The sequence below is a fragment of the Leuresthes tenuis genome, unplaced genomic scaffold (assembly GCF_036924035.1).
Source record: "Leuresthes tenuis unplaced genomic scaffold, fLeuTen1.0.hap1 SCAF_1, whole genome shotgun sequence".
NCBI lineage: Eukaryota > Metazoa > Chordata > Actinopteri > Atheriniformes > Atherinopsidae > Leuresthes > Leuresthes tenuis.
Genome location: NW_027325355.1, coordinates 9,567,226 through 9,591,510, shown reverse-complemented (window position 1 = coordinate 9,591,510; position 24,285 = coordinate 9,567,226). Strand labels below are relative to the sequence as shown.

General features: G+C 46.7%; 1 protein-coding gene, 41 non-coding genes and 22 pseudogenes across 42 annotated transcripts in view; 63 read left to right on the top strand and 1 right to left on the bottom strand.

The window, feature by feature from the left end:
* LOC140292462 (NLR family CARD domain-containing protein 3-like) overlaps positions 1–24,285 on the bottom strand; it is a 596,771-nt gene that overhangs the window by 410,175 nt on the left and 162,311 nt on the right. The window lies entirely within an intron of this gene.
* LOC140298109 (5S ribosomal RNA) lies at positions 35–153 on the top strand. The gene has a single exon (XR_011913786.1). It is a non-coding gene; the product is annotated as a 5S ribosomal RNA (ribosomal RNA).
* On the top strand, positions 423–541 carry LOC140299191 (5S ribosomal RNA). The gene has a single exon (XR_011914708.1). It is a non-coding gene; the product is annotated as a 5S ribosomal RNA (ribosomal RNA).
* LOC140293620 (5S ribosomal RNA) lies at positions 811–929 on the top strand (annotated as a pseudogene).
* LOC140289909 (5S ribosomal RNA) lies at positions 1,199–1,317 on the top strand. The gene has a single exon (XR_011912301.1). It is a non-coding gene; the product is annotated as a 5S ribosomal RNA (ribosomal RNA).
* On the top strand, positions 1,587–1,705 carry LOC140289897 (5S ribosomal RNA). Its single transcript, XR_011912300.1, has one exon. It is a non-coding gene; the product is annotated as a 5S ribosomal RNA (ribosomal RNA).
* LOC140290652 (5S ribosomal RNA) lies at positions 1,975–2,093 on the top strand (annotated as a pseudogene).
* LOC140305050 (5S ribosomal RNA) lies at positions 2,363–2,481 on the top strand. The gene has a single exon (XR_011915317.1). It is a non-coding gene; the product is annotated as a 5S ribosomal RNA (ribosomal RNA).
* On the top strand, positions 2,751–2,869 carry LOC140289885 (5S ribosomal RNA). The gene has a single exon (XR_011912299.1). It is a non-coding gene; the product is annotated as a 5S ribosomal RNA (ribosomal RNA).
* Positions 3,139–3,257, top strand: LOC140268259 (5S ribosomal RNA). Its single transcript, XR_011907524.1, has one exon. It is a non-coding gene; the product is annotated as a 5S ribosomal RNA (ribosomal RNA).
* Positions 3,527–3,645, top strand: LOC140272468 (5S ribosomal RNA; annotated as a pseudogene).
* LOC140282964 (5S ribosomal RNA) lies at positions 3,915–4,033 on the top strand. Its single transcript, XR_011909962.1, has one exon. It is a non-coding gene; the product is annotated as a 5S ribosomal RNA (ribosomal RNA).
* LOC140298097 (5S ribosomal RNA) lies at positions 4,302–4,420 on the top strand. Its single transcript, XR_011913775.1, has one exon. It is a non-coding gene; the product is annotated as a 5S ribosomal RNA (ribosomal RNA).
* LOC140299179 (5S ribosomal RNA) lies at positions 4,690–4,808 on the top strand. The gene has a single exon (XR_011914706.1). It is a non-coding gene; the product is annotated as a 5S ribosomal RNA (ribosomal RNA).
* Positions 5,078–5,196, top strand: LOC140293617 (5S ribosomal RNA; annotated as a pseudogene).
* LOC140289873 (5S ribosomal RNA) lies at positions 5,466–5,584 on the top strand. The gene has a single exon (XR_011912298.1). It is a non-coding gene; the product is annotated as a 5S ribosomal RNA (ribosomal RNA).
* On the top strand, positions 5,854–5,972 carry LOC140298507 (5S ribosomal RNA). The gene has a single exon (XR_011914148.1). It is a non-coding gene; the product is annotated as a 5S ribosomal RNA (ribosomal RNA).
* LOC140288037 (5S ribosomal RNA) lies at positions 6,242–6,360 on the top strand (annotated as a pseudogene).
* LOC140298099 (5S ribosomal RNA) lies at positions 6,630–6,748 on the top strand. Its single transcript, XR_011913777.1, has one exon. It is a non-coding gene; the product is annotated as a 5S ribosomal RNA (ribosomal RNA).
* LOC140288026 (5S ribosomal RNA) lies at positions 7,018–7,136 on the top strand (annotated as a pseudogene).
* On the top strand, positions 7,406–7,524 carry LOC140290651 (5S ribosomal RNA; annotated as a pseudogene).
* Positions 7,794–7,912, top strand: LOC140304971 (5S ribosomal RNA). The gene has a single exon (XR_011915306.1). It is a non-coding gene; the product is annotated as a 5S ribosomal RNA (ribosomal RNA).
* On the top strand, positions 8,182–8,300 carry LOC140289862 (5S ribosomal RNA). The gene has a single exon (XR_011912297.1). It is a non-coding gene; the product is annotated as a 5S ribosomal RNA (ribosomal RNA).
* Positions 8,570–8,688, top strand: LOC140298506 (5S ribosomal RNA). Its single transcript, XR_011914146.1, has one exon. It is a non-coding gene; the product is annotated as a 5S ribosomal RNA (ribosomal RNA).
* On the top strand, positions 8,958–9,076 carry LOC140291292 (5S ribosomal RNA; annotated as a pseudogene).
* Positions 9,346–9,464, top strand: LOC140298250 (5S ribosomal RNA). The gene has a single exon (XR_011913914.1). It is a non-coding gene; the product is annotated as a 5S ribosomal RNA (ribosomal RNA).
* On the top strand, positions 9,733–9,851 carry LOC140295299 (5S ribosomal RNA). Its single transcript, XR_011912857.1, has one exon. It is a non-coding gene; the product is annotated as a 5S ribosomal RNA (ribosomal RNA).
* LOC140282901 (5S ribosomal RNA) lies at positions 10,121–10,239 on the top strand. Its single transcript, XR_011909959.1, has one exon. It is a non-coding gene; the product is annotated as a 5S ribosomal RNA (ribosomal RNA).
* On the top strand, positions 10,509–10,627 carry LOC140298155 (5S ribosomal RNA). Its single transcript, XR_011913828.1, has one exon. It is a non-coding gene; the product is annotated as a 5S ribosomal RNA (ribosomal RNA).
* On the top strand, positions 10,897–11,015 carry LOC140297369 (5S ribosomal RNA). The gene has a single exon (XR_011913110.1). It is a non-coding gene; the product is annotated as a 5S ribosomal RNA (ribosomal RNA).
* LOC140301007 (5S ribosomal RNA) lies at positions 11,285–11,403 on the top strand. The gene has a single exon (XR_011914888.1). It is a non-coding gene; the product is annotated as a 5S ribosomal RNA (ribosomal RNA).
* LOC140314335 (5S ribosomal RNA) lies at positions 11,672–11,790 on the top strand (annotated as a pseudogene).
* On the top strand, positions 12,060–12,178 carry LOC140288016 (5S ribosomal RNA; annotated as a pseudogene).
* On the top strand, positions 12,448–12,566 carry LOC140290650 (5S ribosomal RNA; annotated as a pseudogene).
* On the top strand, positions 12,836–12,954 carry LOC140304898 (5S ribosomal RNA). The gene has a single exon (XR_011915301.1). It is a non-coding gene; the product is annotated as a 5S ribosomal RNA (ribosomal RNA).
* On the top strand, positions 13,224–13,342 carry LOC140291940 (5S ribosomal RNA; annotated as a pseudogene).
* LOC140289849 (5S ribosomal RNA) lies at positions 13,612–13,730 on the top strand. Its single transcript, XR_011912294.1, has one exon. It is a non-coding gene; the product is annotated as a 5S ribosomal RNA (ribosomal RNA).
* Positions 14,000–14,118, top strand: LOC140298505 (5S ribosomal RNA). Its single transcript, XR_011914145.1, has one exon. It is a non-coding gene; the product is annotated as a 5S ribosomal RNA (ribosomal RNA).
* Positions 14,388–14,506, top strand: LOC140269449 (5S ribosomal RNA; annotated as a pseudogene).
* On the top strand, positions 14,776–14,894 carry LOC140279872 (5S ribosomal RNA). The gene has a single exon (XR_011909372.1). It is a non-coding gene; the product is annotated as a 5S ribosomal RNA (ribosomal RNA).
* LOC140298085 (5S ribosomal RNA) lies at positions 15,163–15,281 on the top strand. The gene has a single exon (XR_011913764.1). It is a non-coding gene; the product is annotated as a 5S ribosomal RNA (ribosomal RNA).
* On the top strand, positions 15,551–15,669 carry LOC140282836 (5S ribosomal RNA). Its single transcript, XR_011909950.1, has one exon. It is a non-coding gene; the product is annotated as a 5S ribosomal RNA (ribosomal RNA).
* LOC140295724 (5S ribosomal RNA) lies at positions 15,939–16,057 on the top strand. Its single transcript, XR_011912896.1, has one exon. It is a non-coding gene; the product is annotated as a 5S ribosomal RNA (ribosomal RNA).
* Positions 16,327–16,445, top strand: LOC140291148 (5S ribosomal RNA). Its single transcript, XR_011912425.1, has one exon. It is a non-coding gene; the product is annotated as a 5S ribosomal RNA (ribosomal RNA).
* LOC140282774 (5S ribosomal RNA) lies at positions 16,715–16,833 on the top strand. The gene has a single exon (XR_011909947.1). It is a non-coding gene; the product is annotated as a 5S ribosomal RNA (ribosomal RNA).
* On the top strand, positions 17,103–17,221 carry LOC140294104 (5S ribosomal RNA). The gene has a single exon (XR_011912742.1). It is a non-coding gene; the product is annotated as a 5S ribosomal RNA (ribosomal RNA).
* LOC140299924 (5S ribosomal RNA) lies at positions 17,491–17,609 on the top strand (annotated as a pseudogene).
* Positions 17,876–17,994, top strand: LOC140297007 (5S ribosomal RNA; annotated as a pseudogene).
* Positions 18,264–18,372, top strand: LOC140290879 (5S ribosomal RNA; annotated as a pseudogene).
* LOC140294675 (5S ribosomal RNA) lies at positions 18,642–18,750 on the top strand (annotated as a pseudogene).
* LOC140290649 (5S ribosomal RNA) lies at positions 19,020–19,138 on the top strand (annotated as a pseudogene).
* LOC140304836 (5S ribosomal RNA) lies at positions 19,408–19,526 on the top strand. The gene has a single exon (XR_011915295.1). It is a non-coding gene; the product is annotated as a 5S ribosomal RNA (ribosomal RNA).
* Positions 19,796–19,914, top strand: LOC140279807 (5S ribosomal RNA). Its single transcript, XR_011909363.1, has one exon. It is a non-coding gene; the product is annotated as a 5S ribosomal RNA (ribosomal RNA).
* LOC140295713 (5S ribosomal RNA) lies at positions 20,184–20,302 on the top strand. Its single transcript, XR_011912895.1, has one exon. It is a non-coding gene; the product is annotated as a 5S ribosomal RNA (ribosomal RNA).
* On the top strand, positions 20,572–20,690 carry LOC140269035 (5S ribosomal RNA; annotated as a pseudogene).
* LOC140299025 (5S ribosomal RNA) lies at positions 20,960–21,078 on the top strand. The gene has a single exon (XR_011914613.1). It is a non-coding gene; the product is annotated as a 5S ribosomal RNA (ribosomal RNA).
* On the top strand, positions 21,348–21,466 carry LOC140297445 (5S ribosomal RNA). Its single transcript, XR_011913179.1, has one exon. It is a non-coding gene; the product is annotated as a 5S ribosomal RNA (ribosomal RNA).
* LOC140303804 (5S ribosomal RNA) lies at positions 21,736–21,854 on the top strand (annotated as a pseudogene).
* On the top strand, positions 22,124–22,242 carry LOC140292083 (5S ribosomal RNA; annotated as a pseudogene).
* Positions 22,512–22,630, top strand: LOC140297907 (5S ribosomal RNA). Its single transcript, XR_011913601.1, has one exon. It is a non-coding gene; the product is annotated as a 5S ribosomal RNA (ribosomal RNA).
* LOC140317780 (5S ribosomal RNA) lies at positions 22,900–23,018 on the top strand. Its single transcript, XR_011917792.1, has one exon. It is a non-coding gene; the product is annotated as a 5S ribosomal RNA (ribosomal RNA).
* LOC140298741 (5S ribosomal RNA) lies at positions 23,288–23,406 on the top strand. Its single transcript, XR_011914360.1, has one exon. It is a non-coding gene; the product is annotated as a 5S ribosomal RNA (ribosomal RNA).
* Positions 23,676–23,794, top strand: LOC140298384 (5S ribosomal RNA). Its single transcript, XR_011914037.1, has one exon. It is a non-coding gene; the product is annotated as a 5S ribosomal RNA (ribosomal RNA).
* Positions 24,064–24,182, top strand: LOC140310373 (5S ribosomal RNA; annotated as a pseudogene).

Genomic DNA, 24,285 nt, shown 5'->3' with positions numbered 1-24,285 from the left:
ACCGATATAATGCACATTTGTCACAGACATTGTTGCTTACGGCCACACCACCCTGAACATGCCCGACCTCGTCTGATCTCGGAAGCCAAGCAGGGTTGGGCCTGGTTAGTACTTGGATGGGAGACCGCTTGGGAATACCAGGTGCTGTAAGCTTTTTCTCTTCTCTCTACCACGTGCATGTCTTTTGTTGCAACGTCTGATCACCCTGTGACACATGAGGAAGTTGGTCATCTTCAGCTGCTGCTGCTTTGTTGGCAGACACGAAGTGATCTGAGAGTCTCAGTTTCAACTACAGGTAGTAATCACATCAAGGATGAAGATATGCCCACTACATATCAGCCTTTCTTGGCAATTATCTGGTTACATAGAGGAACTCTATGATTCCAGTACCTATATAATGCACATTTGTGACAGACATTGTCGCTTACGGCCAAACCACCCTGAACATGCCCGACCTCGTCTGATCTCGGAAGCCAAGCAGGGTTGGGCCTGGTTAGTACTTGGATGGGAGACCGCTTGGGAATACCAGGTGCTGTAAGCTTTTTCTCTTCTCTCTACCACATGCATGTCTTTTGTTGCAACGTCTGATCACCCTGTGACACATGAGGAAGTTGGCCATCTTCAGCTGCTGCTGCTATGTTGGCAGACACGAAGTGATCTGAGAGTCTCAGTTTCAACTACAGGTAGTAATCACATGAAGGATGAAGATATGCCCACTACATATCAGCCTTTCTCGGCAATTATCTGGTTACATAGAGGAACCGTATGATTCCAGTACCTATATAATGCACATTGTTCACAGATATTGTTGCTTACGGCCACACCACCCTGAACATGCCCAACCTCGTCTGATCTCGGAAGCCAAGCAGGGTTGGGCCTGGTTATTACTTGGATGGGAGACTTCTCGGGAATACCAGCTGTTGTAAGCTTTTTCTCTTCTCTCTACCACCTACATGTCTTTTGTTGCAACGTCTGATCACCCTGTGACACATGAGGAAGTTGGTCATCTTCAGCTGCTGCTGCTTTGTTGGCAGACACGAAGTGATCTGAGATTCTAAGTTTCAACTGCAGATAATAATCACGTCAGGGAAGAAGATGTGCCCACTACAAGTTAGCCTTTCTCGGCAATTATCTGATTACATAGAGGAACTGTATGATTCCAGTACCGATATAATGCACATTTGTCACAGACATTGTTGCTTACGGCCACACCACCCTGAACATGCCCGACCTCGTCTGATCTCGGAAGCCAAGCAGGGTTGGGCCTGGTTAGTACTTGGATGGGAGACCGCTTGGGAATACCAGGTGCTGTAAGGTTTTTCTCTTCTCTCTACCACATGCATGTCTTTTGTTGCAACGTCTGATCACCCTGTGACACATGAGGAAGTTGGTCATCTTCAGCTGCTGCTGCTTTGTTGGCAGACACGAAGTGATCTGAGAGTCTCAGTTTCAACTGCAGGTAGTAATCACATCAGGGATGAAGATGTGCCCACTACATATCAGCCTTTCTTGGCAATTATCTGGTTACATAGTGTAACCGTATGATTCCAGTACCGATATAATGCACATTTGTCACAGACATTGTTGCTTACGGCCACACCACCCTGAACATGCCCGACCTCGTCTGATCTCGGAAGCCAAGCAGGGTTGGGCCTGGTTAGTACTTGGATGGGAGACCGCTTGGGAATACCAGGTGCTGTAAGGTTTTTCTCTTCTCTCTACCACATGCATGTCTTTTGTTGCAACGTCTGATCACCCTGTGACACATGAGGAAGTTGGTCATCTTCAGCTGCTGCTGCTTTGTTGGCAGACACGAAGTGATCTGAGAGTCTCAGTTTCAACTACAGGTAGTAATCACATCAAGGATGAAGATATGCCCACTACATATCAGCCTTTCTCGGCAATTATCTGGTTACATAGAGGAACCGTATGATTCCAGTACCTATATAATGCACATTGTTCACAGATATTGTTGCTTACGGCCACACCGCCCTGAACATGCCCAACCTCGTCTGATCTCGGAAGCCAAGCAGGGTTGGGCCTGGTTATTACTTGGATGGGAGACTTCTTGGGAATACCAGCTGCTGTAAGCTTTTTCTCTTCTCTCTACCACCTACATGTCTTTTGTTGCAACGTCTGATCACCCTGTGACACATGAGGAAGTTGGTCATCTTCAGCTGCTGCTGCTTTGTTGGCAGACACGAAGTGATCTGAGATTCTAAGTTTCAACTGCAGATAATAATCACGTCAGGGAAGAAGATGTGCCCACTACAAGTTAGCCTTTCTCGGCAATTATCTGGTTACATAGAGGAACTGTATGATTCCAGTACCGATATAATGCACATTTGTCACAGACATTGTTTCTTACGGCCACACCACCCTGAACATGCCCGACCTCGTCTGATCTCGGAAGCCAAGCAGGGTTGGGCCTGGTTAGTACTTGGATGGGAGACCGCTTGGGAATACCAGGTGCTGTAAGCTTTTTCTCTTCTCTCTAGCACCTGCATGTCTTTTGTTGCAACGTTTGATGACCCTGTGACACATGAGGAAGTTGGTCATCTTCAGCTGCTGCTGCTTTGTTGGCAGACACGAAGTGATCTGAGATTCTAAGTTTCAACTGCAGATAATAATCACGTCAGGGAAGAAGATGTGCCCACTACAAGTTAGCCTTTCTCGGCAATTATCTGATTACATAGAGGAACTGTATGATTCCAGTACCGATATAATGCACATTTGTCACAGACATTGTTGCTTACGGCCACACCACCCTGAACATGCCCGACCTCGTCTGATCTCGGAAGCCAAGCAGGGTTGGGCCTGGTTAGTACTTGGATGGGAGACCGCTTGGGAATACCAGGTGCTGTAAGGTTTTTCTCTTCTCTCTACCACATGCATGTCTTTTGTTGCAACGTCTGATCACCCTGTGACACATGAGGAAGTTGGTCATCTTCAGCTGCTGCTGCTTTGTTGGCAGACACGAAGTGATCTGAGAGTCTCAGTTTCAACTGCAGGTAATAATCACATCAGGGATGAAGATGTGGCCACTACATATCAGCCTTTCTTGGCAATTATCTGGTTACATAGTGTAACCGTATGATTCCAGTACCTATATAATGCACATTTGTCACAGACGTTGTTGCTTACGGCCACACCACCCTGAATATGCCCGACCTCGTCTGATCTCGGAAGCCAAGCAGGGTTGGGCCTGGTTAGTACTTGGGTGGGAGACTACTTGGGAATACCAGGTGCTGTAAGCTTTTTCTCTTCTCTCTACCACCTACGTGTCTTTTGTTGCAACGTCTGATCACCCTGTGACACATGAGGAAGTTGGTCATCTTCAGCTTCTGCTGGATTGTTGGCAGACACGAAGTGATCGGAGAGTCTCAGTTTCAACTGCAGGTAATATTCACATCAGGGATTAAGATGTGCCCACTACATATCAGCCTTTCTCTGCAATTATCTGGTTACATAGAGGAACCGTATGATTCCAGTACCTATATAATGCACATTTGTTACACACATTGTTACTTACGGCCACACCACCCTGAATATACCCCACCTCGTCTGATCTCGGAAGCCAAGCAGGGTTGGGCCTGGTTATTACTTGGATGGGAGACCGCTTGGGAATACCAGGTGCTGTTAGCTTTTTCTCTTCTCTCTACCACCTGCATGTCTTTTGTTGCAACGTCTGATCACCCTGTGACACATGAGGAAGTTGGTCATCTTCAGCTGCTGCTGCTTTGTTGGCAGACACGAAGTGATCTGAGAGTCTCAGTTTCAACTACAGGTAGTAATCACATCAAGGATGAAGATATGCCCACTACATATCAGCCTTTCTTGGCAATTATCTGGTTACATAGAGGAACTCTATGATTCCAGTACCTATATAATGCACATTTGTGACAGACATTGTCGCTTACGGCCAAACCACCCTGAACATGCCCGACCTCGTCTGATCTCGGAAGCCAAGCAGGGTTGGGCCTGGTTAGTACTTGGGTGGGAGACTACTTGGGAATACCAGGTGCTGTAAGCTTTTTCTCTTCTCTCTACCACCTGCATGTCTTTTGTTGCAACGTCTGATCACCCTGTGACACATGAGGAAGTTGGTCATCTTCAGCTGCTGCTGCTTTGTTGGCAGACAAAAGTGATCTGAGAGTCTCAGTTTCCGCTGGAGAGAATAATCACGACAGGGAAAAAGATGTGCCTAATACGCATCAGCCTTTCTCAGCAATTATCTGGTTACATAGAGGAACCGTATGATTCCAGTACCGATATAATGCACATTTGTCACAGACATTGTTGCTTACGGCCACACCACCCTGAACATGCCCGACCTCGTCTGATCTCGGAAGCCAAGCAGGGTTGGGCCTGGTTAGTACTTGGATGGGAGACCGCTTGGGAATACCAGGTGCTGTAAGCTTTTTCTCTTCTCTCTACCACGTGCATGTCTTTTGTTGCAACGTCTGATCACCCTGTGACACATGAGGAAGTTGGTCATCTTCAGCTGCTGCTGCTTTGTTGGCAGACACGAAGTGATCTGAGAGTCTCAGTTTCAACTACAGGTAGTAATCACATCAAGGATGAAGATATGCCCACTACATATCAGCCTTTCTTGGCAATTATCTGGTTACATAGAGGAACTCTATGATTCCAGTACCTATATAATGCACATTTGTGACAGACATTGTCGCTTACGGCCAAACCACCCTGAACATGCCCGACCTCGTCTGATCTCGGAAGCCAAGCAGGGTTGGGCCTGGTTAGTACTTGGATGGGAGACCGCTTGGGAATACCAGGTGCTGTAAGCTTTTTCTCTTCTCTCTACCACATGCATGTCTTTTGTTGCAACGTCTGATCACCCTGTGACACATGAGGAAGTTGGCCATCTTCAGCTGCTGCTGCTATGTTGGCAGACACGAAGTGATCTGAGAGTCTCAGTTTCAACTACAGGTAGTAATCACATGAAGGATGAAGATATGCCCACTACATATCAGCCTTTCTCGGCAATTATCTGGTTACATAGAGGAACCGTATGATTCCAGTACCTATATAATGCACATTGTTCACAGATATTGTTGCTTACGGCCACACCACCCTGAACATGCCCAACCTCGTCTGATCTCGGAAGCCAAGCAGGGTTGGGCCTGGTTATTACTTGGATGGGAGACTTCTCGGGAATACCAGCTGTTGTAAGCTTTTTCTCTTCTCTCTACCACCTACATGTCTTTTGTTGCAACGTCTGATCACCCTGTGACACATGAGGAAGTTGGTCATCTTCAGCTGCTGCTGCTTTGTTGGCAGACACGAAGTGATCTGAGATTCTAAGTTTCAACTGCAGATAATAATCACGTCAGGGAAGAAGATGTGCCCACTACAAGTTAGCCTTTCTCGGCAATTATCTGATTACATAGAGGAACTGTATGATTCCAGTACCGATATAATGCACATTTGTCACAGACATTGTTGCTTACGGCCACACCACCCTGAACATGCCCGACCTCGTCTGATCTCGGAAGCCAAGCAGGGTTGGGCCTGGTTAGTACTTGGATGGGAGACCGCTTGGGAATACCAGGTGCTGTAAGGTTTTTCTCTTCTCTCTACCACATGCATGTCTTTTGTTGCAACGTCTGATCACCCTGTGACACATGAGGAAGTTGGTCATCTTCAGCTGCTGCTGCTTTGTTGGCAGACACGAAGTGATCTGAGAGTCTCAGTTTCAACTGCAGGTAGTAATCACATCAGGGATGAAGATGTGCCCACTACATATCAGCCTTTCTTGGCAATTATCTGGTTACATAGTGTAACCGTATGATTCCAGTACCTATATAATGCACATTTGTCACAGACATTGTTGCTTACGGCCACACCACCCTGAATATACCCTACCTCGTCTGATCTCGGAAGCCAAGCAGGGTTGGGCCTGGTTAGTACTTGGGTGGGAGACTACTTGGGAATACCAGGTGCTGTAAGCTTTTTCTCTTCTCTCTACCACCTACATGTCTTTTGTTGCAACGTCTGATCACCCTGTGACACATGAGGAAGTTGGTCATCTTCAGCTTCTGCTGGATTGTTGGCAGACACGAAGTGATCTGAGAGTCTCAGTTTCAACTACAGATAATAATCACATCAGGGATGAAGATGTGCCCACTACAAGTTAGCCTTTCTCGGCAATTATCTGGTTACATAGAGGAACTGTATGATTCCAGTACCGATATAATGCACATTTGTCACAGATGTTGTTGCTTACGGCCACACTACCCTGAACATGCCCAACCTCGTCTGATCTCGGAAGCCAAGAAGGTTTGGGCCTGATTAGTACTTGGATGGGAGACCGCTTGGGAATACCAGGTGCTGTAAGCTTTTTCTCTTCTCTCTACCACCTGCATGTCTTTTGTTGCAACGTCTGATCACCCTGTGACACATGAGGAAGTTGGTCATCTTCAGCTGCTGCTGCTTTGTTGGCAGACACGAAGTGATCTGAGAGTCTCAGTTTCAACTACAGGTAGTAATCACATCAAGGATGAAGATATGCCCACTACATATCAGCCTTTCTCGGCAATTATCTGGTTACATAGAGGAACCGTATGATTCCAGTACCTATATAATGCACATTGTTCACAGATATTGTTGATTACGGCCACACCACCCTCAACATGCCCGACCTCGTCTGATCTCGGAAGCCAAGCAGGGTTGGGCCTGGTTAGTACTTGGATGGGAGACCGCTTGGGAATACCAGGTGCTGTAAGCTTTTTCTCTTCTCTCTACCACCTACATGTCTTTTGTTGCAACGTCTGATCACCCTGTGACACATGAGGAAGTTGGTCATCTTCAGCTTCTGCTGGATTGTTGGCAGACACGAAGTGATCTGAGAGTCTCAGTTTCAACTACAGATAATAATCACATCAGGGATGAAGATGTGCCCACTACAAGTTAGCCTTTCTCGGCAATTATCTGGTTACATAGAGGAACTGTATGATTCCAGTACCGATATAATGCACATTTGTCACAGATGTTGTTGCTTACGGCCACACTACCCTGAACATGCCCAACCTCGTCTGATCTCGGAAGCCAAGAAGGTTTGGGCCTGATTAGTACTTGGATGGGAGACCGCTTGGGAATACCAGGTGCTGTAAGCTTTTTCTCTTCTCTCTACCACCTGCATGTCTTTTGTTGCAACGTCTGATCACCCTGTGACACATGAGGAAGTTGGTCATCTTCAGCTGCTGCTGCTTTGTTGGCAGACACGAAGTGATCTGAGAGTCTCAGTTTCAACTACAGGTAGTAATCACATCAAGGATGAAGATATGCCCACTACATATCAGCCTTTCTCGGCAATTATCTGGTTACATAGAGGAACCGTATGATTCCAGTACCTATATAATGCACATTGTTCACAGATATTGTTGCTTACGGCCACACCGCCCTGAACATGCCCAACCTCGTCTGATCTCGGAAGCCAAGCAGGGTTGGGCCTGGTTATTACTTGGATGGGAGACTTCTTGGGAATACCAGCTGCTGTAAGCTTTTTCTCTTCTCTCTACCACCTACATGTCTTTTGTTGCAACGTCTGATCACCCTGTGACACATGAGGAAGTTGGTCATCTTCAGCTGCTGCTGCTTTGTTGGCAGACACGAAGTGATCTGAGATTCTAAGTTTCAACTGCAGATAATAATCACGTCAGGGAAGAAGATGTGCCCACTACAAGTTAGCCTTTCTCGGCAATTATCTGGTTACATAGAGGAACTGTATGATTCCAGTACCGATATAATGCACATTTGTCACAGACATTGTTTCTTACGGCCACACCACCCTGAACATGCCCGACCTCGTCTGATCTCGGAAGCCAAGCAGGGTTGGGCCTGGTTAGTACTTGGATGGGAGACCGCTTGGGAATACCAGGTGCTGTAAGCTTTTTCTCTTCTCTCTAGCACCTGCATGTCTTTTGTTGCAACGTTTGATGACCCTGTGACACATGAGGAAGTTGGTCATCTTCAGCTGCTGCTGCTTTGTTGGCAGACACGAAGTGATCTGAGATTCTAAGTTTCAACTGCAGATAATAATCACGTCAGGGAAGAAGATGTGCCCACTACAAGTTAGCCTTTCTCGGCAATTATCTGATTACATAGAGGAACTGTATGATTCCAGTACCGATATAATGCACATTTGTCACAGACATTGTTGCTTACGGCCACACCACCCTGAACATGCCCGACCTCGTCTGATCTCGGAAGCCAAGCAGGGTTGGGCCTGGTTAGTACTTGGATGGGAGACCGCTTGGGAATACCAGGTGCTGTAAGGTTTTTCTCTTCTCTCTACCACATGCATGTCTTTTGTTGCAACGTCTGATCACCCTGTGACACATGAGGAAGTTGGTCATCTTCAGCTGCTGCTGCTTTGTTGGCAGACACGAAGTGATCTGAGAGTCTCAGTTTCAACTGCAGGTAATAATCACATCAGGGATGAAGATGTGCCCACTACATATCAGCCTTTCTTGGCAATTATCTGGTTACATAGTGTAACCGTATGATTCCAGTACCTATATAATGCACATTTGTCACAGACATTGTTGCTTACGGCCACACCACCCTGAATATACCCTACCTCGTCTGATCTCGGAAGCCAAGCAGGGTTGGGCCTGGTTAGTACTTGGGTGGGAGACTACTTGGGAATACCAGGTGCTGTAAGCTTTTTCTCTTCTCTCTACCACCTACATGTCTTTTGTTGCAACGTCTGATCACCCTGTGACACATGAGGAAGTTGGTCATCTTCAGCTTCTGCTGGATTGTTGGCAGACACGAAGTGATCGGAGAGTCTCAGTTTCAACTGCAGGTAATATTCACATCAGGGATTAAGATGTGCCCACTACATATCAGCCTTTCTCTGCAATTATCTGGTTACATAGAGGAACCGTATGATTCCAGTACCTATATAATGCACATTTGTTACACACATTGTTACTTACGGCCACACCACCCTGAATATACCCCACCTCGTCTGATCTCGGAAGCCAAGCAGGCTTGGGCCTGGTTATTACTTGGATGGGAGACCGCTTGGGAATACCAGGTGCTGTTAGCTTTTTCTCTTCTCTCTACCACCTGCATGTCTTTTGTTGCAACGTCTGATCACCCTGTGACACATGAGGAAGTTGGTCATCTTCAGCTGCTGCTGCTTTGTTGGCAGACACGAAGTGATCTGAGAGTCTCAGTTTCAACTGCAGGTAATATTCACATCAGGGATTAAGATGTGCCCACTACATATCAGCCTTTCTTGGCAATTATCTGGTTACATAGTGTAACCGTATGATTCCAGTACCTATATAATGCACATTTGTTACACACATTGTTACTTACGGCCACACCACCCTGAATATACCCTACCTCGTCTGATCTCGGAAGCCAAGCAGGGTTGGGCCTGGTTAGTACTTGGATGGGAGACCGCTTGGGAATACCAGGTGCTGTAAGCTTTTTCTCTTCTCTCTACCACATGCATGTCTTTTGTTGCAACGTCTGATCACCCTGTGACACATGAGGAAGTTGGTCATCTTCAGCTGCTGCTGCTTTGTTGGCAGACAAAAGTGATCTGAGAGTCTCAGTTTCCGCTGGAGAGAATAATCACGACAGGGAAAAAGATGTGCCTAATACGCATCAGCCTTTCTCAGCAATTATCTGGTTACATAGAGGAACCGTATGATTCCAGTACCGATATAATGCACATTTGTCACAGACATTGTTGCTTACGGCCACACCACCCTGAACATGCCCGACCTCGTCTGATCTCGGAAGCCAAGCAGGGTTGGGCCTGGTTAGTACTTGGATGGGAGACCGCTTGGGAATACCAGGTCCTGTAAGCTTTTTCTCTTCTCTCTACCACGTGCATGTCTTTTGTTGCAACGTCTGATCACCCTGTGACACATGAGGAAGTTGGTCATCTTCAGCTGCTGCTGCTTTGTTGGCAGACACGAAGTGATCTGAGAGTCTCAGTTTCAACTACAGGTAGTAATCACATCAAGGATGAAGATATGCCCACTACATATCAGCCTTTCTTGGCAATTATCTGGTTACATAGAGGAACTCTATGATTCCAGTACCTATATAATGCACATTTGTGACAGACATTGTCGCTTACGGCCAAACCACCCTGAACATGCCCGACCTCGTCTGATCTCGGAAGCCAAGCAGGGTTGGGCCTGGTTAGTACTTGGGTGGGAGACTACTTGGGAATACCAGGTGCTGTAAGCTTTTTCTCTTCTCTCTACCACCTGCATGTCTTTTGTTGCAACGTCTGATCACCCTGTGACACATGAGGAAGTTGGTCATCTTCAGCTGCTGCTGCTTTGTTGGCAGACACGAAGTGATCTGAGAGTCTCAGTTTCCGCTGGAGAGAATAATCACGACAGGGAAAAAGATGTGCCTAATACGCATCAGCCTTTCTCAGCAATTATCTGGTTACATAGAGGAACCGTATGATTCCAGTACCTATATAATGCACATTGTTCACAGATATTGATGCTTACGGCCACACCACTCTGAACATGCCCAACCTCGTCTGATCTCGGAAGCCAAGCAGGGTTGGGCCTGGTTAGTACTTGGATGGGAGACCGCTTGGGAATACCAGGTGCTGTAAGCTTTTTCTCTTCTCTCTACCACGTGCATGTCTTTTGTTGCAACGTCTGATCACCCTGTGACACATGAGGAAGTTGGTCATCTTCAGCTGCTGCTGCTTTGTTGGCAGACACAAAGTGATCTGAGATTCTAAGTTTCAACTGCAGATAATAATCACGTCAGGGAAGAAGATGTGCCCACTACAAGTTAGCCTTTCTCGGCAATTATCTGATTACATAGAGGAACTTTATGATTCCAGTACCGATATAATGCACATTTGTCACAGACGTTGTTGCTTACAGCCACACCACCCTGAATTTGCCCGACCTCGTCTGATCTCGGAAGCCAAGCAAGGTTGGGCCTGGTTAGTACTTGGATGGGAGACCGCTTGGGAATACCAGGTGCTGTAAGCTTTTTCTCTTCTCTCTACCACATGCATGTCTTTTGTTGCAACGTCTGATCACCCTGTGACACATGAGAAAGTTGGTCATCTTCAGCTGCTGCTGCTTTGTTGGCAGACACGAAGTGATCTGAGAGTCTCAGTTTCAACTGCAGGTAATAATCACATCAGGGATGAAGATGTGCCCACTACATATCAGCCTTTCTCTGCAATTATCTGGTTACATAGTGTAACCGTATGATTCCAGTACCTATATAATGCACATTGTTCACAGATATTGTTGCTTACGGCCACACCACCCTGAACATGCCCGACCTCATCTGATCTCGGAAGCCAAGCAGGGTTGGGCCTGGTTAGTACTTGGATGGGAGACTGCTTGGGAATACCAGGTGCTGTAAGCTATTTCTCCTCTCTCTACCACCTGCATGTCTTTTGTTGCAACGTCTGATCACCCTGTGACACATGAGGAAGTTGGTCATCTTCAGCTGCTGCTGCTTTTTGGCAGACACGAAGTGATCTGAGATTCTAAGTTTCAACTGCAGATAATAATCACGACAGGGAAGAAGATATGCCCACTACATATCAGCCTTTCTCGGCAATTATCTGGTTACATAGAGGAACCGTATGATTCCAGTACCTATATAATGCACATTGTTCACAGATATTGTTGCTTACGGCCACACCGCCCTGAACATGCCCGACCTCGTCTGATCTCGGAAGCCAAGCAGGGTTGGGCCTGGTTATTACTTGGATGGGAGACTTCTTGGGAATACCAGCTGCTGTAAGCTTTTTCTCTTCTCTCTACCACCTACATGTCTTTTGTTGCAACGTCTGATCACCCTGTGACACATGAGGAAGTTGGTCATCTTCAGCTGCTGCTGCTTTGTTGGCAGACACAAAGTGATCTGAGAGTCTCAGTTTCAACTACAGATAATAATCACATCAGGGATGAAGATGTGCCCACTACAAGTTAGCCTTTCTCGGCAATTATCTGGTTACATAGAGGAACTGTATGATTCCAGTACCGATATAATGCACATTTGTCACAGATGTTGTTGCTTACGGCCACACTACCCTGAACATGCCCAACCTCGTCTGATCTCGGAAGCCAAGAAGGTTTGGGCCTGATTAGTACTTGGATGGGAGACCGCTTGGGAATACCAGGTGCTGTAAGCTTTTTCTCTTCTCTCTACCACCTGCATGTCTTTTGTTGCAACGTCTGATCACCCTGTGACACATGAGGAAGTTGGTCATCTTCAGCTGCTGCTGCTTTGTTGGCAGACACGAAGTGATCTGAGAGTCTCAGTTTCAACTACAGGTAGTAATCACATCAAGGATGAAGATATGCCCACTACATATCAGCCTTTCTCGGCAATTATCTGGTTACATAGAGGAACCGTATGATTCCAGTACCTATATAATGCACATTGTTCACAGATATTGTTGCTTACGGCCACACCGCCCTGAACATGCCCAACCTCGTCTGATCTCGGAAGCCAAGCAGGGTTGGGCCTGGTTATTACTTGGATGGGAGACTTCTTGGGAATACCAGCTGCTGTAAGCTTTTTCTCTTCTCTCTACCACCTACATGTCTTTTGTTGCAACGTCTGATCACCCTGTGACACATGAGGAAGTTGGTCATCTTCAGCTGCTGCTGCTTTGTTGGCAGACACGAAGTGATCTGAGATTCTAAGTTTCAACTGCAGATAATAATCACGTCAGGGAAGAAGATGTGCCCACTACAAGTTAGCCTTTCTCGGCAATTATCTGGTTACATAGAGGAACTGTATGATTCCAGTACCGATATAATGCACATTTGTCACAGACATTGTTTCTTACGGCCACACCACCCTGAACATGCCCGACCTCGTCTGATCTCGGAAGCCAAGCAGGGTTGGGCCTGGTTAGTACTTGGATGGGAGACCGCTTGGGAATACCAGGTGCTGTAAGCTTTTTCTCTTCTCTCTAGCACCTGCATGTCTTTTGTTGCAACGTTTGATGACCCTGTGACACATGAGGAAGTTGGTCATCTTCAGCTGCTGCTGCTTTGTTGGCAGACACGAAGTGATCTGAGAGTCTCAGTTTCAACTACAGGTAGTAATCACATGAAGGATGAAGATATGCCCACTACATATCAGCCTTTCTCGGCAATTATCTGGTTACATAGAGGAACCGTATGATTCCAGTACCTATATAATGCACATTGTTCACAGATATTGTTGCTTACGGCCACACCACCCTGAACATGCCCAACCTCGTCTGATCTCGGAAGCCAAGCAGGGTTGGGCCTGGTTATTACTTGGATGGGAGACTTCTTGGGAATACCAGCTGTTGTAAGCTTTTTCTCTTCTCTCTACCACCTACATGTCTTTTGTTGCAACGTCTGATCACCCTGTGACACATGAGGAAGTTGGTCATCTTCAGCTGCTGCTGCTTTGTTGGCAGACACGAAGTGATCTGAGATTCTAAGTTTCAACTGCAGATAATAATCACGTCAGGGAAGAAGATGTGCCCACTACAAGTTAGCCTTTCTCGGCAATTATCTGATTACATAGAGGAACTGTATGATTCCAGTACCGATATAATGCACATTTGTCACAGACATTGTTGCTTACGGCCACACCACCCTGAACATGCCCGACCTCGTCTGATCTCGGAAGCCAAGCAGGGTTGGGCCTGGTTAGTACTTGGATGGGAGACCGCTTGGGAATACCAGGTGCTGTAAGGTTTTTCTCTTCTCTCTACCACATGCATGTCTTTTGTTGCAACGTCTGATCACCCTGTGACACATGAGGAAGTTGGTCATCTTCAGCTGCTGCTGCTTTGTTGGCAGACACGAAGTGATCTGAGAGTCTCAGTTTCAACTGCAGGTAATAATCACATCAGGGATGAAGATGTGCCCACTACATATCAGCCTTTCTTGGCAATTATCTGGTTACATAGTGTAACCGTATGATTCCAGTACCTATATAATGCACATTTGTCACAGACATTGTTGCTTACGGCCACACCACCCTGAATATACCCTACCTCGTCTGATCTCGGAAGCCAAGCAGGGTTGGGCCTGGTTAGTACTTGGGTGGGAGACTACTTGGGAATACCAGGTGCTGTAAGCTTTTTCTCTTCTCTCTACCACCTACATGTCTTTTGTTGCAACGTCTGATCACCCTGTGACACATGAGGAAGTTGGTCATCTTCAGCTTCTGCTGGATTGTTGGCAGACACGAAGTGATCGGAGAGTCTCAGTTTCAACTGCAGGTAATATTCACATCAGGGATTAAGATGTGCCCACTACATATCAGCCTTTCTCTGCAATTATCTGGTTACATAGAGGAACCGTATGATTCCAGTACCTATATAATGCACATTTGTTACACACATTGTTACTTACGGCCACACCACCCTGAATATACCCCACCTCGTCTGATCTCGGAAGCCAAGCAGGGTTGGGCCTGGTTATTACTTGGATGGGAGACCGCTTGGGAATACCAGGTGCTGTTAGCCTTTTCTCTTCTCTCTACCACCTGCATGTCTTTTGTTGCAACGTCTGATCACCCTGTGACACATGAGGAAGTTGGTCATCTTCAGCTGCTGCTGCTTTGTTGGCAGACACGAAGTGATCTGAGAGTCTCAGTTTCAACTACAGGTAGTAATCACATCAAGGATGAAGATATGCCCACTACATATCAGCCTTTCTTGGCAATTATCTGGTTACATAGAGGAACTCTATGATTCCAGTACCTATATAATGCACATTTGTCACAGACATTGTTGCTTACGGCCACACCACCCTGAACATGCCCGACCTCGTCTGATCTCGGAAGCCAAGCAGGGTTGGGCCTGGTTAGTACTTGGGTGGGAGACTACTTGGGAATACCAGGTGCTGTAAGCTTTTTCTCTTCTCTCTACCACCTGCATGTCTTTTGTTGCAACGTCTGATCACCCTGTGACACATGAGGAAGTTGGTCATCTTCAGCTGCTGCTGCTTTGTTGGCAGACAAAAGTGATCTGAGAGTCTCAGTTTCCGCTGGAGAGAATAATCACGACAGGGAAAAAGATGTGCCTAATACGCATCAGCCTTTCTCAGCAATTATCTGGTTACATAGAGGAACCGTATGATTCCAGTACCGATATAATGCACATTTGTCACAGACATTGTTGCTTACGGCCACACCACCCTGAACATGCCCGACCTCGTCTGATCTCGGAAGCCAAGCAGGGTTGGGCCTGGTTAGTACTTGGATGGGAGACCGCTTGGGAATACCAGGTGCTGTAAGCTTTTTCTCTTCTCTCTACCACCTGCATGTCTTTTGTTGCAACGTCTGATCACCCTGTGACACATGAGGAAGTTGGTCATCTTCAGCTGCTGCTGCTTTGTTGGCAGACACGAAGTGATCTGAGAGTCTCAGTTTCAACTACAGGTAGTAATCACATCAAGGATGAAGATATGCCCACTACATATCAGCCTTTCTTGGCAATTATCTGGTTACATAGAGGAACTCTATGATTCCAGTACCTATATAATGCACATTTGTGACAGACATTGTCGCTTACGGCCAAACCACCCTGAACATGCCCGACCTCGTCTGATCTCGGAAGCCAAGCAGGGTTGGGCCTGGTTAGTACTTGGGTGGGAGACTACTTGGGAATACCAGGTGCTGTAAGCTGTTTCTCTTCTCTCTACCACCTGCATGTCTTTTGTTGCAACGTCTGATCACCCTGTGACACATGAGGAAGTTGGTCATCTTCAGCTGCTGCTGCTTTGTTGGCAGACACGAAGTGATCTGAGAGTCTCAGTTTCCGCTGGAGAGAATAATCACGACAGGGAAAAAGATGTGCCTAATACGCATCAGCCTTTCTCAGCAATTATCTGGTTACATAGAGGAACCGTATGATTCCAGTACCTATATAATGCACATTGTTCACAGATATTGATGCTTACGGCCACACCACCCTGAACATGCCCAACCTCGTCTGATCTCGGAAGCCAAGCAGGGTTGGGCCTGGTTAGTACTTGGATGGGAGACCGCTTGGGAATACCAGGTGCTGTAAGCTTTTTCTCTTCTCTCTACCACCTACATGTCTTTTGTTGCAACGTCTGATCACCCTGTGACACATGAGGAAGTTGGTCATCTTCAGCTTCTGCTGGATTGTTGGCAGACACGAAGTGATCGGAGAGTCTCAGTTTCAACTGCAGGTAATATTCACATCAGGGATTAAGATGTGCCCACTACATATCAGCCTTTCTCAGCAATTATCTGGTTACATAGAGGAACCGTATGATTCCAGTACCGATATAATGCACATTTGTCACAGACATTGTTGCTTACGGCCACACCACCCTGAACATGCCCGACCTCGTCTGATCTCGGAAGCCAAGCAGGGTTGGGCCTGGTTAGTACTTGGATGGGAGACCGCTTGGGAATACCAGGTGCCGTAAGCTTTTTCTCTTCTCTCTACCACCTGCATGTCTTTTGTTGCAACGTCTGATCACCCTGTGACACATGAGGAAGTTGGTCATCTTCAGCTGCTGCTGCTTTGTTGGCAGACACGAAGTGATCTGAGAGTCTCAGTTTCAACTACAGGTAGTAATCACATCAAGGATGAAGATATGCCCACTACATATCAGCCTTTCTTGGCAATTATCTGGTTACATAGAGGAACTCTATGATTCCAGTACCTATATAATGCACATTTGTGACAGACATTGTCGCTTACGGCCAAACCACCCTGAACATGCCCGACCTCGTCTGATCTCGGAAGCCAAGCAGGGTTGGGCCTGGTTAGTACTTGGGTGGGAGACTACTTGGGAATACCAGGTGCTGTAAGCTGTTTCTCTTCTCTCTACCACCTGCATGTCTTTTGTTGCAACGTCTGATCACCCTGTGACACATGAGGAAGTTGGTCATCTTCAGCTGCTGCTGCTTTGTTGGCAGACACGAAGTGATCTGAGAGTCTCAGTTTCCGCTGGAGAGAATAATCACGACAGGGAAAAAGATGTGCCTAATACGCATCAGCCTTTCTCAGCAATTATCTGGTTACATAGAGGAACCGTATGATTCCAGTACCTATATAATGCACATTGTTCACAGATATTGATGCTTACGGCCACACCACCCTGAACATGCCCAACCTCGTCTGATCTCGGAAGCCAAGCAGGGTTGGGCCTGGTTAGTACTTGGATGGGAGACCACTTGGGAATACCAGGTGCTGTAAGCTTTTTCTCTTCTCTCTACCACGTGCATGTCTTTTGTTGCAACGTCTGATCACCCTGTGACACATGAGGAAGTTGGTCATCTTCAGCTGCTGCTGCTTTGTTGGCAGACACGAAGTGATCTGAGAGTCTCAGTTTCAACTACAGGTAGTAATCACATCAAGGATGAAGATATGCCCACTACAAGTTAGCCTTTCTCGGCAATTATCTGATTACATAGAGGAATTGTATGATTCCAGTACCGATATAATGCACATTTGTCACAGGCATTGTTGCTTACGGACACAACACCCTGAAAATACCCGACCTCGTCTGATCTCGGAAGCCAAGCAGGGTTGGGCCTGGTTAGTACTTGGATGGGAGACTGCTTGGGAATACCAGGTGCTGTAAGCTTTTTCTCTTCTCTCTAGCACCTGCATGTCTTTTGTTGCAACGTCTGATCACCCTGTGACACATGAGGAAGTTGGTCATCTTCAGCTGCTGCTTTGTTGGCAGACACGAAGTGATCTGAGATTCTAAGTTTCAACTGCAGATAATAATCACGACAGGGAAGAAGATGTGCCCACTACAAGTTAGCCTTTCTCGGCAATTATCTGATTACATAGAGGAACTGTATGATTCCAGTACCGATATAATGCACATTTGTCACAGACATTGTTGCTTACGGCCACACCACCCTGAACATGCCCAACCTCGTCTGATCTCGGAAGCCAAGCAGGGTTGGGCCTGGTTATTACTTGGTTGGGAGACCGCTTGGGAATACCAGGTGCTGTAAGCTTTTTCTCTTCTCTCTACCACCTGCATGTCTTTTGTTGCAACGTCTGATCACCCTGTGACACATGAGGAAGTTGGTCATCTTCAGCTGCTGCTGCTTTGTTGGCAGACACGAAGTGATCTGAGATTCTAAGTTTCAACTGCAGATAATAATCACGTCAGGGAAGAAGATGTGCCCACTACAAGTTAGCCTTTCTCGGCAATTATCTGGTTACATAGAGGAACCCTATGATTCCAGTACCTATATAATGCACATTGTTCACAGATATTGTTGCTTACGGCCACACCACCCTGAATATGCCCGATCTCGGAAGCCAAGCAGGGTTGGGCCTGGTTAGTACTTGGATGAGAGACTACTTGGGAATACCAGGTGCTGTAAGCTTTTTCTCTTCTCTCTAGCACCTGCATGTCTTTTGTTGCAACGTTTGATGACCCTGTGACACATGAGGAAGTTGGTCATCTTCAGCTGCTGCTGCTTTGTTGGCAGACACGAAGTGATCTGAGATTCTAAGTTTCAACTGCAGATAATAATCACGTCAGGGAAGAAGATGTGCCCACTACAAGTTAGCCTTTCTCGGCAATTATCTGGTTACATAGAGGAACCCTATGATTCCAGTACCTATATAATGCACATTGTTCACAGATATTGTTGCTTACGGCCACACCACCCTGAATATGCCCGCTCTCAGAAGCCAAGCAGGGTTGGGCCTGGTTAGTACTTGGATGGGAGACTGCTTGGGAATACCAGGTGCTGTAAGCTTTTTCTCTTCTCACTACCCCCTGCATGTTTTTTGTTGCAACGTCTGATCACCCTGTGACACATGAGGAAGTTGGTCATCTTCAGCTGCTGCTGCTTTGTTGGCAGACACGAAGTGATCTGAGAGTCTCAGTTTCAACTACAGGTAGTAATCACATCAAGGATGAAGATATGCCCACTACATATCAGCCTTTCTCGGCAATTATCTGGTTACATAGAGGAACCGTATGATTCCAGTACCTATATAATGCACATTGTTCACAGATATTGTTGCTTACGGCCACACCGCCCTGAACATGCCCAACCTCGTCTGATCTCGGAAGCCAAGCAGGGTTGGGCCTGGTTATTACTTGGATGGGAGACTTCTTGGGAATACCAGCTGCTGTAAGCTTTTTCTCTTCTCTCTACCACCTACATGTCTTTTGTTGCAACGTCTGATCACCCTGTGACACATGAGGAAGTTGGTCATCTTCAGCTGCTGCTGCTTTGTTGGCAGACACGAAGTGATCTGAGATTCTAAGTTTCAACTGCAGATAATAATCACGTCAGGGAAGAAGATGTGCCCACTACAAGTTAGCCTTTCTCGGCAATTATCTGGTTACATAGAGGAACTGTATGATTCCAGTACCGATATAATGCACATTTGTCACAGACATTGTTTCTTACGGCCACACCACCCTGAACATGCCCGACCTCGTCTGATCTCGGAAGCCAAGCAGGGTTGGGCCTGGTTAGTACTTGGATGGGAGACCGCTTGGGAATACCAGGTGCTGTAAGCTTTTTCTCTTCTCTCTACCACATGCATGTCTTTTGTTGCAACGTCTGATCACCCTGTGACACATGAGGAAGTTGGTCATCTTCAGCTGCTGCTGCTTTGTTGGCAGACACGAAGTGATCTGAGATTCTAAGTTTCAACTGCAGATAATAATCACGTCAGGGAAGAAGATGTGCCCACTACAAGTTAGCCTTTCTCGGCAATTATCTGATTACATAGAGGAACTGTATGATTCCAGTACCGATATAATGCACATTTGTCACAGACATTGTTGCTTACGGCCACACCACCCTGAACATGCCCGACCTCGTCTGATCTCGGAAGCCAAGCAGGGTTGGGCCTGGTTAGTACTTGGGTGGGAGACTACTTGGGAATACCAGGTGCTGTAAGCTTTTTCTCTTCTCTCTACCACCTGCATGTCTTTTGTTGCAACGTCTGATCACCCTGTGACACATGAGGAAGTTGGTCATCTTCAGCTGCTGCTGCTTTGTTGGCAGACACGAAGTGATCTGAGAGTCTCAGTTTCCGCTGGAGAGAATAATCACGACAGGGAAAAAGATGTGCCTAATACGCATCAGCCTTTCTCAGCAATTATCTGGTTACATAGAGGAACCGTATGATTCCAGTACCTATATAATGCACATTGTTCACAGATATTGATGCTTACGGCCACACCACCCTGAACATGCCCAACCTCGTCTGATCTCGGAAGCCAAGCAGGGTTGGGCCTGGTTAGTACTTGGATGGGAGACCGCTTGGGAATACCAGGTGCTGTAAGCTTTTTCTCTTCTCTCTACCACGTGCATGTCTTTTGTTGCAACGTCTGATCACCCTGTGACACATGAGGAAGTTGGTCATCTTCAGCTGCTGCTGCTTTGTTGGCAGACACGAAGTGATCTGAGAGTCTCAGTTTCAACTGCAGTTAATAATCACATCAGGGATGAAGATGTGCCCACTACAAGTTAGCCTTTCTCGGCAATTATCTGATTACATAGAGGAACTTTATGATTCCAGTACCGATATAATGCACATTTGTCACAGACATTGTTGCTTACAGCCACACCACCCTGAATTTGCCCGACCTCGTCTGATCTCGGAAGCCAAGCAGGGTTGGGCCTGGTTACTACTTGGATGGGAGACTGCTTGGGAATACCACGTGCTGTAAGCTTTTTCTCTTCTCTCTACCACCTGCATGTCTTTTGTTGCAACGTCTGATCACCCTGTGACACATGAGGAAGTTGGTCATCTTCAGCTGCTGCTGCTTTGTTGGCAGACACGAAGTGATCTGAGAGTCTCAGTTTCAACTGCAGGTAATAATCACATCAGGGATGAAGATGTGCCCACTACATATCAGCCTTTCTCGGCAATTATCTGGTTACATAGAGTAACCGTATGATTCCAGTACCTATATAATGCACATTTGTGACAGACGTTGTTGCTTACAGCCACACCACCCTGAATTTGCCCGACCTCGTCTGATCTCGGAAGCCAAGCAAGGTTGGGCCTGGTTAGTACTTGGATGGGAGACTGCTTGGGAATACCAGGTGCTGTAAGCTTTTTCTCTTCTCTCTACCACATGCATGTCTTTTGTTGCAACGTCTGATCACCCTGTGACACATGAGGAAGTTGGTCATCTTCAGCTGCTGCTGCTTTGTTGGCAGACACGAAGTGATCTGAGAGTCTCAGTTTCAACTGCAGGTAATAATCACATCAGGGATGAAGATGTGCCCACTACATATCAGCCTTTCTCTGCAATTATCTGGTTACATAGTGTAACCGTATGATTCCAGTACCTATATAATGCACATTGTTCACAGATATTGTTGCTTACGGCCACACCACCCTGAACATGCGCGACCTCATCTGATCTCGGAAGCCAAGCAGGGTTGGGCCTGGTTAGTACTTGGGTGGGAGACTACTTGGGAATACCAGGTGCTGTAAGCTTTTTCTCTTCTCTCTACCACCTACATGTCTTTTGTTGCAACGTCTGATCACCCTGTGACACATGAGGAAGTTGGTCATCTTCAGCTGCTGCTGCTTTGTTGGCAGACACGAAGTGATCTGAGAGTCTCAGTTTCAACTGCAGGTAATAATCACATCAGGGATGAAGATGTGCCCACTACATATCAGCCTTTCTTGGCAATTATCTGGTTACATAGAGGAACTGTATGATTCCAGTACCTATATAATGCACATTTGTCACAGACATTGTTGCTTACGGCCACACCACCCTGAACATGCCCTACCTCGTCTGATCTAGGAAGCCAAGTAGGGTTGGTCCTGGTTAGTACTTGGATGGGAGACTACTTGGGAATACCAGGTGCTGTAAGCTTTTTCTCTTCTCTCTACCACATGCATGTCTTTTGTTGCAACATCTGATCACCCTGTGACACATGAGGAAGTTGGTCATCTTCAGCTGCTGCTGCTTTGTTGGCAGACACGAAGTGATCTGAGATTTTAAGTTTCAATTGCAGATAATAATCACGTCAGGGAAGAAGATGTGCCCACTACAAGTTAGCCTTTCTCGGCAATTATCTGGTTACATAGTGTAACCGTATGATTCCAGTACCTATATAATGCACATTGTTCACAGATATTGTTGCTTACGGCCACACCACCCTGAACATGCCCAACCTCGTCTGATCTCGGAACCCAAGCAGGGTTGGGCCTGGTTAGTACTTGGATGGGAGACTGCTTATGAATACCAGGTGCTGGAAGCTTTTTCTCTTCTCTCTACCACCTGCATGTCTTTTGTTGCAACGTCTGATCACCATGTGACACATGAGGAAGTTGGTCATCTTCAGCTGCTGCTGCTTTGTTGGCAGACACGAAGTGATCTGAGAGTCTCAGTTTCAACTGCAGGTAATAATCACATCGGGGATGAAGATGTGCACACTACATATAAGCCTCTCTTGGCAATTATCTGGTTACATAGTGTAACCGTATGATTCCAGTACCTATATAATGCACATTTGTCACAGACATTGTTGCTTACGGCCACACCACCCTGAACATGCCCTACCTCGTCTGATCTCGGAAGCCAAGCAGGGTTGGGCCTGGTTAGTACTTGGATGGGAGACCGCTTGGGAATACCAGGTGCTGTAAGCTTTTTCTCTTCTCTCTACCACATGCATGTCTTTTGTTGCAACGTCTGATCACCCTGTGACACATGAGGAAGTTGGTCATCTTCAGCTGCTGCTGCTTTGTTGGCAGACACGAAGTGATCTGAGATTCTCAGTTTCAACTGCAGATAATAATCACGACAGGGATGAAGATGTGCCCACTACAAGTTAGCCTTTCTCGGCAATCATCTGGTCACATAGAGGAACTGTATGATTCCAGTACCGATATAATGCGCATTTGTCACAAGCATTGTTACTTACAGCCACACCACCCTGAATATGCCCGACCTCGTCTGATCTCGGAAGCCAAGCAGGGTTGGGCCTGGTTAGTACTTGGATGGGAGACCGCTTGGGAATACCAGGTGCTGTAAGCTTTTTCTCTTCTCTCTACCACCTGCATGTCTTTTGTTGCAACGTCTGATCACCCTGTGACACATGAGGAAGTTGGTCATCTTCAGCTGCTGCTGCTTTGTTGGCAGACACAAAGTGATCTGAAAGTCTCAGTTTCAACTACAGGCAGTAATCACATCAAGGATGAAGATGTGCCCACTACAAGTTAGCCTTTCTCTGCAATTATCTGGTTACATAGTGTAACCGTATGATTCCAGTACCTATATAATGCACATTGTTCACAGATATTGTTGCTTACGGCCAAACCACCCTGAAAATGCCTGACCTCGTCTGATCTCGGAAGCCAAGCAGAGTTGGGCCTGGTTAGTACTTGGATGGGAGACTGCTTGGGAATACCAGGTGCTGTAAGCTTTTTCTCTTCTCTCTACCACATGCATGTCTTTTGTTGCAACGTCTGATCACCCTGTTACACATGAGGAAGTTGGTCATCTTCAGCTGCTGCTGCTTTGTTGGCAGACACGAAGTGATCTGAGATTCTCAGTTTCAACTGCAGATAATAATCACGACAGGGAAGAAGATGTGCCCACTACAAGTTAGCCTTTCTCGGCAATAATCTGGTTACATAGAGGAACTGTATGATTCCAGTACCTATATAATGCACATTTGTCACAGACATTGTCGTCTACGGCCACACCACCCTGAACATGCCCGACCTCGTCTGATCTCGGAAGCCAAGCAGGGTTGGGCCTGGTTAGTACTTGGATGGGAGACTACATGGGAATACCAGGTGCTGTAAGCTTATTTTCTTCTCTCTCCCACCTGCATGTCTTTTGTTGCAACGTCTGATCACCCTGTGACACATGAGGACGTTGGTCATCTTCAGCTGCTGCTGCTTTGTTGGCAGACACGAAGTGATCTGAGAGTCTCAGTTTCCGCTGGAGAGAATAATCACGACAGGGAAGAAGATGTGCCCACTACATATCAGCCTTTCTCGGCAATTATCTGGTTACATAGAGGAACTGTATGATTCCAGTACCTATATAATGCACATTTGTCACAGATATTGTTGCTTACGGCCACACCGCCCTGAACATGCCCAACCTCGTCTGATCTCGGAAGCCAAGCAGGGTTGGGCCTGGTTAGTACTTGGATGAGAGACTACTTGGGAATACCAGGTGCTGTAAGCTTTTTCTCTTCTCTCTAGCACCTGCATGTCTTTTGTTGCAACGTTTGATGACCCTGTGACACATGAGGAAGTTGGTCATCTTCAGCTGCTGCTGCTTTGTTGGC